Source organism: Tachysurus fulvidraco, chromosome 6 (genome assembly GCF_022655615.1).
Source record: "Tachysurus fulvidraco isolate hzauxx_2018 chromosome 6, HZAU_PFXX_2.0, whole genome shotgun sequence".
Taxonomy (NCBI): Eukaryota; Metazoa; Chordata; class Actinopteri; order Siluriformes; family Bagridae; genus Tachysurus; species Tachysurus fulvidraco.
Window position 1 is genome coordinate 17,963,777 of NC_062523.1, and position 12,430 is coordinate 17,976,206.

Below are 12,430 nucleotides of genomic sequence, written 5' to 3' on the forward strand. Positions count from 1 at the left end.
TACAGAGCTTGTCTATGAATGCTTCTGATGTCCACAATATGTTATTAATTGCACAGAGAGCCTAATATGTAAATCAGGTTCATAAACAAATGATTATTGAATGTATCTACACATAGCAGCATACCAAAACAATATAAAGAAAGAAACTATTCGACTAGAAACACAATTTTTAAATAAAGCATAATTCCGACACCAAGCAGTTAAATGGAAAGACCAAAAAACTTCATAAACATTTCGTACACACAAAATTTGACTCCTGTAATCAGCCATTACACGACATAAACAAAACCTTATTGAGATTAAAACTAACCAAATTGAGTTTCTACAGAATCCAACAGAATACGGATAATCACTGTGTGACCAATATTCACAGAATTGGAACGAGCAGCCCTGACACTAAATTTGCTCTATGGTGTTTCAGGATTATAAATCATATTCCAAGAGAAAAACCCAGTTGATTTATAAAATTCCATTTGTCTGACACTAAAACAAACTTCTGCTTATTGTCACCGTTACTTCCTGTGTCTGTGAGATACTTGGAAAACCAAGAAGTCCATTGGCCATCATTCATAGATCAATCATGACAAACTAACTTTACTGCATTACTATTGGATTATGCTACAAAATATGAATTTGGGTGGGTCTTTCATGAAAATACACCGAGCGGATGTCGCACAAATCGCTGATGATACGAAACAAAGTTTGAAGTCCGTTTAAATGCCCTGGACCTTCTTTTTAAACGCGGAAAATGCACGAAACGGAAAACAGTTGGGTTTAAAAAACACAAATAGTGGTGGGTTTTCCAGAAAAAAAAATATTGTGCTAAAAGTTTTTACACCCACAGGTCATCTGAATGCCATACAGGAATACTGTACCTTTGATCAGATGTAAGGTATGTACTGTAACCAGGTGATTATTATGGATTATTTGTGTTTATTTGGTCCATATTATCACTGTTTTAATGAACACCTATAGTGATATACAGTATCAATCAATTAAATCAAGTTTTATAGTTCGGTAGCTGAGAAAACGTAGATCCAGAGGAGTGCCAACATGTGCCAACCTGGCTCAGGAGAGTGTGCCTCTAAAAAAAAGCTCTCTCTTATATCTCTGATACCTAATAGATAAATCAAACCTAAATCAGTTATTGGTGAGATGTTATTAAAATAGATTTCAGGAGTTTTTAGGCATTCACTGCATGAATTCAAAGAGATATACTGTGTAAAATTGTAAAAGTTGTATTTTTTAAATTTTTGCTGTGTTCCATCTTCTCTTACTCTAATCTGGTAATATATATGTACTTATTTTAACACTTCTGCAGCAATCTCACATGTGTCATGTAAATGTGTTTTTGGTACCAGAATTGTTTAAATACACTCTGATAAACCTCAGATATTACAGAAGAATCCCAACATGTGCTATCGGGGCATACAGGAGAGTCTAGACATCCTTCTAAAAAAACCTAATGGTATTGATGAGATATTATAAAATTATTCAGATGAATTCAAACATTTTGTCAGACAGAAATTAGTTTTTTTTTTTTTTTGCTGAGTTTTATATATATATATTATACAAATAATTATATAAATATACCTTGTAGTTTTTGAGACATACTCATTTAAAATAGAGCATGTCATTTTCAAAAAACAGGGTGGAAGAGGTTAATGCATCATGTACAGTATGGCCACAGTACGTTGCAGTCTAAAGCTATGTGTGTGTCTATCTTGGACGATTGCAGACTTGAAGTTTTGCATTTTGTTCCTAGCTTTTGCTTAGGACTGAGTCGAATGCCATATCCTTTTTTCCCTCATCAGTTGCACATCAGTTTCTCAAGCATAAAGTAAAACCATTTAGAAGGTCTCAAAAAATTCAATTAAATTGTAAAGGGAAAGTAAAATTTACTGCACAAAAAAATCTTTATGTAGAGTTGGGTCACAAAATTCTTCACCCTCTTCAATGTCATGGTTAAGTGTCAAATATCATGAAACATAATGCCATCCATCATCATTATAGAAAAAGATAGTAATTACTTGAAACTCTTTACCCTCCATTTATTTGGGTAAAGTGCATGACAGTGTCAGCCATTATGACGGGAGAACAAATCACTGCCAGCAATCAGCCTGCATGAAAGTTATGGCCTGAAAAGGGTCAAAGTAATAAAGTTTTGTAAATGGAAAAGCTGAAAAAAAAAACCAAGTGAGTGGCAACGTGCATTAATCTTTTCATATTTCTGCTGCACACATTTTTTTTGACAAACATCATACAAAGCATAATCAAGTAATAGAAACTAATTTTGTTTGCACATTGTGAATACATCATCACTCTCCCAAATGTCATAAAACAATGAAATAACGTTCTTCTGATGGGCAATGAATGTTGTTTGTGTTTTCAGATTCATTTAAATTAATTCATGCATATCAGTCCATTCATATTATTTCATTTTACACAAGATTTCCTCTGTTCCTGCATGTTAAAAACATTTATTTTATTGTCAGACATGAGAAAGAGGGACCTTATCCACAATGATGCCTTGTTGTTTCTTATTCACAGAAATGATGGCCTCCTGATGCTGGCCCACAGGGGCTGTAGGTTTACTGGGTGGCACGTTATAATTGTATGAAAAATAACCATTCTTTTATTTTTAGTACATGAATTCTGGCCGGGGGAAAACAAATCTGCCATATAGTGTGCTTTCCTAGAAATGCCTTTGTCATTGCACCCCACAATATTACCTGGAGAAGAAAACAGCTGCAGCTTTGCTTGTGTTGCTTTGTTGATACTGAAAAGTCATTTGAGCTTTACCTTTCAAGAATTGGCAGTAATCAGCAAACACAAAGCCCTCAGCTTTCGGCAGCCTTTACCAATTTAGCAATAGGGAGTTTGCCCCTTTTAATTTGTTTGTGGACTTAAAGTCCTGACTCCTTTCCAATGAGATTACTGTTGCTGTTTTGCCAGTTTACACTTCCATTCCCCATATAAACATTAGCTGAAATTGGCCTGTGGGGAAATAAGCTATGAATGTATAAATGGAGGATTACAAGAGAGGTGGGGTAAAATCAATTATGCTAAAACCTCTCATTAACAGTAAGTGTGTGAATTTAGTTAGTTTTAAAGATTGTGCTTAAAGCTTAATTCACCAACCGTAGCAATATGTTACCCTTAAGCATTGATTAGCCCTCATAAAGTGACCGATATCTGATGAAAAATGTATGTTTTCCTTTTTCCCAGAAGAAGGAAAATGAATTTGTCCATAATGTATTTGAGGAAAAGCTAATTAAAATAGCAGGTTTCATATAAAAAAAAAATGTGCCACTATAATAATAATAATAATAATAATAATAATAATAATAATAATAATAATAATAATAATAATAATATGAAAATTTAAAAAGTGAAAACTACTGCTGATACCAGATTTTGACTAATAACACAGTAAATAATGAAGCTCAGTATGGTGCGAGTGAACTACATCGGTTTGTCTTGCCTCTCTCTCTTGCTGACTCTTATGAGGTATGTAAAGGTACAGGATGTCAGCAGGAGCAGCTGGAGTGGCATTGGGAGTTTTCAGCAGGGCATATACCCACACCAGCTACATGCAGAAACAGCTGGTGCCGTCCATCGAGTCCAGGTGGGAGCAGGTGGTCCTGTCATCTCCGACTGCTCCATCATCCCTGACCTGGCCACCACCATGTAGCCCATGCCAAGACCACATCACTCCCCAAACCTGAAATAAAATAGGGATATTGGAGGTGTTGTGTTTTTCTTTAAGCCTTATAACACCTTGAATCCTGAGCAGATGCTTTTTAAAGGTTCTGATAAACACACAAGAGCCCAGAATATTTATTCAGTTGAGACATTAAGAAATCACCTTAAAGGGCAGACAGATTTTTAGAAAAATATATTTCAAGCAACTCTCAATAGAACTTACCTTGAAATTCATTTACAGCTTTATATAATGGGATTAGGATTTATAAGTGACAAATGTGTTATTTACCAATTAGTTTCATATAAACAGGATCAAGAGACAAGATTTTTGTGAATTGCTGAAGCGAGTGACCTTCTGCTGTCGTGGTCTTCTAAAGCCATGGTGTTATACAGTACATATGTTTGCATTTAAAACCTATCACAATCTTTCAAAATTTACTCTGTGTTTAAAAATCTCAGATTACAAGATATTTCTTTAATTACCATTATAGAAATAATTTCTTTCTTTTATTAAATTAATTAATTGCTTACAACCTGCGAAAAGAGGAAAAAAACAAACAAAGAAACAAAAATCACACTTTAGTCCACAAACATCAATATCCAAAACATTTTTAGCCACTGATGTTGCTATTAACTTGCCTTTCCAGAGCCATCCAGCCTCGGGCCAGATTACTGACCTTGAGATATTCAGTTGTTCGTGTTTGGGAAAAAAAGCCTTCAACTAGAAGGCTACACACATATTTTGTCGGTAAAATCTCTGTTAGAGACAGAAGCCACAGATAAGTTGAATGAAAACATTAGGCTGTGTTTAAAATAACACTTACTTTAACTAACTATGTCAGGCTGGTTTGTCATGTCTTTTTCTCATTGGAAAACATTCATTATAGTAAGTGGCACAAAATATTTGCCATGTGGTTAGTACTACAATCTTTGCAGTAATGCAGAAATTGTATGATTACTGCTTTTATTTTGAAATTAGTTTGAAATGTTGGCTAGAAATCAGTCTATCAATCAAAAGACTGAAAACCAAATCCAATCAAGACCAAATCCAATATTAATACATACATTGCAGACATACATCTGGGTTTTTAATATCACAACACATGAATGCATGAATGCAGATGCAAGAGCTAAATTTTGTCATCTACATTTTGTCATTTCATGTATATGTGTGACCTCACTTGAAGTCTTACTTGCATGAAGATAGCACTTAGATGTTATGGCATTAACATACAGTGATTGCCTGTTCTACCTATGTATTACTAGTTTAGTTTGCTTCTCAGTAATATGATGTAGAAGTTCATCACATTTTTACCCGTCATTCAAACAATTTCCTGGTGGAGATCTCAGTTCCTGTCCCTCTGATTCTGAAGTATGCATGTGACCCTGTGCCTAGACTATAATTGCTATACTTCAGGATTAAATAATTACATTATATCATTGTTAAAACATTAAAGTTTATAGGAAGCTTTATAAGGCTTCACACATTTTCTTCTTGTTCTTGTTCTTGTTCTTGTTCTTCTTGTTCTTCTTCTTGTTCTTCTTCTTCCTCTTCTTCTTATTATTATTACAGGTGCATTTGCTAGAAAAAAAAAATTAACCCCACAATAATCTGAAAGAAAATCTTCTTGCTTTCAGACAACACAACCACTACACAATCTTTAGCAGTTATGTTAAATTACCTTAGAGTTTTAAAGTTTTAATGCACTTACTCTGTTCAAAATTGCACTTGAGTGACTTTCAGGCAGATCATCAGGCCTTAAATATCTTAAAAGGCTGAAAGCTTTATAAATCTATAGTACAATATAAGGCTACATCTATTATATTGCTCTGTTTTATATTCGAACAATTTGTGAAAAGATTGGATGGGGTCATTCCACATTTGTTCACCCTTTCTTAGTTGATCGTCATTCTTCACAGCAGGGAGATGGGGTTGGGTTTACAGTTAGGGGCAACTGAGAGATGGGGGAGGAATGTTTGGCTAGAGTTCAATGGAATAACAGTGATCATTTCTGACAGGATCATAAGTGACCAAGCACCTTTCATTTGTCATTGGGCACCTCGCTCTGTTCTGTCTGCCCAAGAGGGACACACTGTCCTCCTTTAAAGATTTCCACCATACTATTAGAAGACAAAAGGCAACGACAAGTTGACAGGGGTCAGTTTCTCAAAAGCATAGTGGCTCTACAATTATTTAATGTGCTGTGCGATTTTCTTTCCTTTTTCACTCTAAAAAATTACAGGCTGTTTGGAACTGCAATGCTTGTCATGAAGACTGTAGACATACTTCACCAAAAAAAAAATATATTCAAAAATAAAATGCATACACTTTTCCCATTGGCCAAAACACAAAAGTATGCAGGTAAAAAGTACCAATTTAAAGGAATAGTAGCTGCCAGATGAAGCAAAAATTACAGTCTTTTGTTGCAAATAGTTTGGAGTTCCAAAAGCCTCAATGTCACCAGACTCTGAGACATCAGTCATGTTGACATTAGCAATACACCTACGTTACAGCTGCCCCTCAGACCTTTAATGCAAACATGAATTGGTGTTAATAATATAGTTCAGCTACATTTGTATATTTTTTAATTTTGTCTTTGGTCTATACAGGGGATGTATTCCAACCCCATTACTTGTCATGCACCATGATCCTGACCAGGATAAAGTGACTAAATACACATGAATGAAAGAAGAAAATATGCATTTTTTTTCATATCCTGATTCGTTATGTAAAAACTGTACTATTTAGCTACGCAATTTTGACAGAAGTAATTATTCACTTTATTTTATATGACGGCTAACCCGAGAGTATAAGCTTTTCTTACTTATTAGCTTCATTAAGATTCTGCAGATATAATGAAAGATTTAATAGGTTTTCTTTTATCCTGGATTGTTCTTTTGTTTTCAAATTACACTAAAAGATTTAAACCAACTTTCAAATAATGCTAACAAGTAAGAACCCTGATCGGTCATATTGACTCCTGGGATCTCACAGAATTTCTTTAATAACAGGATTTTGAAAATACTGGATGGCAGTTCCGCTTTTCTATTGGTCATTTATTCATTATGTCAGGATTACATATTAACTTTTTAACATGACCCATACTGTAGCATTCCCTACACTCCACCATGTTGGGTGGTTAATATTGAACATACTGTATGAGTAGATTGGAGGGGTTAAGATCAGATTTTAAGATAGGATTCAGATCAGATTAAAATCTGTTTACATTTAAACCCTTAAATCTGGCAATATGTAAAAGTATGTAGGTTTTATAGCAAAAAAAAAAACAAAAAACATTAAAAATACTGAAATACAGATATTTTTTCTAGACATCTTAGAAAGCTTTTCCTTGATAGAAATGACACCACAGCACAGTTTAAAATATTTCATGGTGAGTGCATCACTCTAATCATTAAGTGCTTCAACTTTGTTTCAAAACTTGTTTTGAATTCCTTATACAAGTGGGAGAATAAAGCTTCTCTGAATCTTCTAGTTAAAGTTATGTTAAATGTCAAGGCTTTGAAGATCCAACACTTCAGTGGCATCTCATATCACTCAGACACTATAGCCACTACTGTGTTGGAGCTCGAGGCAATTCTCAAACCAGTGCTTGAGCCTGTAATCTGCAACAGACTTTCCATCACACAGAGGCATAACTCATGGAATCAAAGCTGACGTGTTCACAGATTCATATATACGCACACATGCTCAGACTCACAGTCCCCTCTGTGCATCCTAATGCTCAGCTCAGCCCTTGCATGAGTGAAGTGATTTTAATCAGCTACTGTACATGGATGAGATAGCCCTGAGCTTCTTACTGCTGGGAGAAGGAATGGAACAAGCATATAATGAACCTGTAATCATGGCGTCTGGCGGAATTGAGGACAGAGTCTCGGGGAAGGATGGCATATCTCACCAGCGATTAGTGCTGAGGAGAGGTGCCTGGGAGGATTACAGCTCAGAGAGGAACGGTCTGAAGGTACAGCTCTCAGCAGCATGGAATCACCTCCCTCAGGCTCCAGAGTTAAATACTTTTTTATCATTCAGAGAAAAAGCTTGGTGTTTACTAAAAATACTACATTTCTCATACATCTAAACAGTACTTATAAAACCCAACAATATATTATGGTTTACAAACGAAATTGAATATTAATGATAAAATGTGATCAACAGAATATTTATGCAGGCAAAATTCTGAAAAAATATGTCAGAATTACAGTTTTATTTATTAAATGCTATGAAATTGTACACACTGAACCTAAAATACAGTAAAAGAACAGAGGGCTTTTTTTTTTTCATACTACACCCTTCATGGATCAAGCACAACTTGTTCCTTTGCTCCTCCAGTATTATCGATGTACTGGCCGAAGATCAATGGTAGTGTGTTTGTTAGAAATCTCAGACAATAGAAAAAGGCTGAACTCTGCACTGTGAAACACATCTAACCTCGGCAAAGGCCTCATTTATTTGATTTATCTACTGCGTACCATGGAAAGTGAAAATGACAGAGTCAGCCAAGCAATTACCAAGCTCAGGAGAGCGCTGCCTCATCGAGTGCCCAGGCTATAAGGGACCATCCCAGCACCATGGAACAACAGGAAACATTTTAAGCTATTGACTACAGCTTGGCCAGAGGACCAGTATTGCCAGTACATCTAGAACATATATATGAAACCGTTTAAGTTGCAAATAAAACTAAACTGATGGCATACATATGTGATGGAACATGGAGGAAAGCACAAACGGATCAGAAACAAACCTTTTTATTCTTTTAGCAGTTGGTGAGGCTTAGAAAAGAGAATCAGTCAGCCGAAGATTTAGTGGCAGTGGTCCTGTAGGTTAGGTCAGCACAAGAGGAGTGTGAAAAATGTCAGAGGGTAGTGAGGCAGCAAGGAGGACCCCAGGAGCGTGGCTTGGGCTCAGAAAGTTGGGGAGCGTCGTCCTCTTCAGGCTGTCAACTCTAAAAGGGCATAGGTAGAGGGACAAATAAAGCATTACTTCCACACGGTACTCCAACTCTTACCTCCCCTACTACTGAGCCTGGCTTTCAGAGGGGCGGTTTTGTGTGGCTTGGGTGCTGTGGTGTGTATCCACTCTTGATAGTGGATCAAGAAAAGTAAGAGTGCTTTTTTCCTCAAAATGTATACAGTAATACAATTTTGTATAGTTATTTGAGAATGATCAAAAACTGCAATTAGAGTACTAACCACACATGAGTATGCAAAATGCAATTCAAATGCTGGGTTATTTTTTTCATGCCCAAAGGCCATTTTCCCCCCACAAATATTCTCAGTCATTTTGTTGCATTATTTCCACAATTCTAGAAGTTTTCAGTGCAATTTAGCTGCAGGGTTTGCAGATGGATCAATCTCATTGACAGTAGAGACAATGCAGATATCACAGCCTCTCTCCCCATCTTTCAGAATGACCAGCTGTATCTACCCAGCGGCTAGGTCACTATAACCCAGCTACTGATTTATCTTTAGTATTGAAGCCTCATTTTTTTCAACAAGTCATCTTTTTTATTTACCTCCATGCCCCATACTGTGACAGGGGAAATCAAATAAACTTTAATAAAATAAACCTATTTCTATCTATCTATCTATCTATCTATCTATCTATCTATCTATCTATCTATCTATCTATCTATCTATCTATCTATCTATCTATCTATCTATCTATCTATCTATCTATCTATTGCCATTAGGATTAATAAACACCTAACTATATGCAACTTATTTATAAATATCTTATTCCCAAACCTTAATATATATATTAGCATCTACAGTATGTTAACTCATTGTAAAGGATCATTTTAGATGCCATATATTAATAATTTTATTTTTATTCTTTATGTGCTTAGAAATAGTTTATGTAAAATGGCATCTATTTTAAAGCATTAACAATCCATCCCGTCACTATATCAAATTTAAGACAAATGTTCAACCCAGCTTCCTGGACAGCTTCCAAACACACAGAACACATCCTGCGTGGTTGTATTCATCATCTTGTACTCTTTTCAGTAGTTATCCATGTGATTGACATCAAGCCAGCCATTTTTAGACCGTGTCTATCACAATCTCATTTAAAGCTATCGACAATACAATTACGCAGGGATATACATACTGTTTATATCTAGCCTTCTGATGAAGACAACACATGTTTCTTAATCACAACATGATCGCAGCTCAGACAGCCTACATTATTGCTCATTTCCCACAACATCAGTTAGTGTGTGACTGCATGACATAGCTGCAATCAGATCTAATTAACATATGCAGAATCCTTAATTAAAAATAGGCAGCCATTAATGAGCTGTTGTATTCCTGATAGCAGCACCCTGGGACACCCGTGAAGGAGGACGACCTCTGAATAACCGGAGCAGTATGGCTTGTGCTAACAGCAGGCATCCATCAGCACTGGAGCACACCCACCTGACTCCTGCACCACAGCTACTTCTGCATTAAGGTCACCGGTGTGACAGAAGAACAATCAATTCAGCAAAAATAGGCTGAATTTGTGCGAACTGGCCATATAATAAATTCTTCAAAATCAAGACATATTTCTAATAACCTAGCAATTACTCAAGCATTTTTCTTAATACTTCATGTTGTAGAAAGCCTAAAACATATATAAAGTTGTTCAATACATGATATACACATGTTTGAAAACAATTAATCAGTAATAAAAATGTCAGTTGATGTCAGTTTCCAGCAGAAATATAACCTTCCTACGAATATGTATTACTTCAGATGATCTGGCACATTTCTGCTTTTCTGATCATGTACCATATATATTCATAAACACTGATATCTACCATGAGGTTATTATCTGTAAATGTCAGCACATAATTAATTTTGCCTGTCTGCTGTTTGCTCCCTTTTCTCATTAGCACAGCATGGCTGACGGACTCTATTTATATTCATTCCCAAAATATACAGGCACATTCCTTCACTGTCAGAGTTCGTCCACGTCCTCTACAGCTGAAGGGCAGATGTGGGTCTGATCTTTCTAGTCAGCACTCAGCTTTTCTCTTAAGCTGTCCAAATAAGCTACTCTGTGGCTTGGGATACTTGATATTTGGGTATGTGGTATGTGTAAATCACTTAATAAAGACTTTCATAGGTTTTCAAGTCCACAAGTGGTATTGTTGCTGCATCTGGATGACTGGTCAATCAAAAGCTATATTGGCAGTCTTTAGAAAATTGATTGCCTTAACCCACCTTGGGTCTGCTCCATTAGGACCTGCTTGTGTTGATCCCACTCTTTAAACCATGCTAATAAAAAATCCGATCAACAATTGTGCATGCAACGTGCAACATTACAAATGCAGGACAAATGGACTGCTAACACTTGTATCTAGTCTGATAAAAGGATGAATGAGAATGCCCTTCTGACATCTTTGCACAATCCATTATAATTATTCATTACTGATTCTGAAGTTTGGTTGCAACAAATGCGAGAGTATTTCATTAGCCTTTATCATTAATGAAATCACATAAAACAGCCCAAACCTTCAGCTGAAAGGTTATCTCAAGCATACATTACATCAATGGTAGTACTTTCACCTTAACTAAGTTGTAGTCTGAGAGTGAGAGGGGGAGAGAGAGAGAGAGAGAGAGAGAGAGAGAGAGAGAGAGAGAGAGAGAGAGAGAGAGAGAGAGAGAGAGAGAGAGAGACCATGAGAAAGTGAATGTAAAGGACAGTGAAAGAGAAAGAGTGGGGAAAGGAGCATTAAGTAGGCATGTATGCCTGTAAGTACTAGCTGCACAGAGCCTGGGACACATCGCTCCATCTTTGTAATTATAAAACATTCACCTGGGTCTGTCTCTTAGGCATGCCTTATCATAAGGTAAGGAGATGCTCCAAACAGTCCATGGCACCATAGGAGATACTGAGAGCAGCCAGATAATGGAGGAGGAGAAGCTGCTGGTGGGCTTACAGCAGGATTTACTCCCATGAGATCTGCAAGAAACCTCAAGAAGCATCACTTGGTTTTTATATTTATTGTGTTGGTGTGAGCTGAGGTGTAAAGGTATGTAAAAAAAAATGTAAATACATTATGAGTTCAGTCAGCCTCAATGTTTGTTATGGCTTACTACTTACTGGGTTGCCACTTTAAACACCAACTTTAAAAAACTTGTGTGTGCTTTTAAAGGTGCTGCTCCATTATCGAATGTGGGAGGGACTGAACGGTGACTGACTTCACAGCCAGATTCTGGCACTGTGCAGATTACAGCTGAGCTTCTTCAACCTACGGGCCTTAAGACGGATTTGCTCATTGAGCATGGAGTTCAAGTCTAGCATAAAACTTCAGAGAATTCTCTACCAGAAAGTATATATTTTGGGATCTTTTTTTTTTATAAATATATATATAATCTCCCTAAAAATATAGTATATGAACTAACTTCTGTTGGTTAGTCAAATGCACAATTATATAACATTTGAGGAAATCAACAAGCCATTGTTTAAACTGTACCCTGTATACTACATGACATTATACATTAGTACAGAAGAAAACTAATCATTTTAACAGATTTGGCTCATGTGAACGTTTTAAAATAAACGTGCATCATTTTATTTAGAGCTTTGACCGCAGAAAAAACCTCAGTGTTTTTCTATTTTACTGCTACAGTTAATTAATCAGCTACACATTCAATTACCTCAGTGCACTTCGAGGATGCTACAACCGATTCCAGTATCATCCTAATGCATCCTTACCTT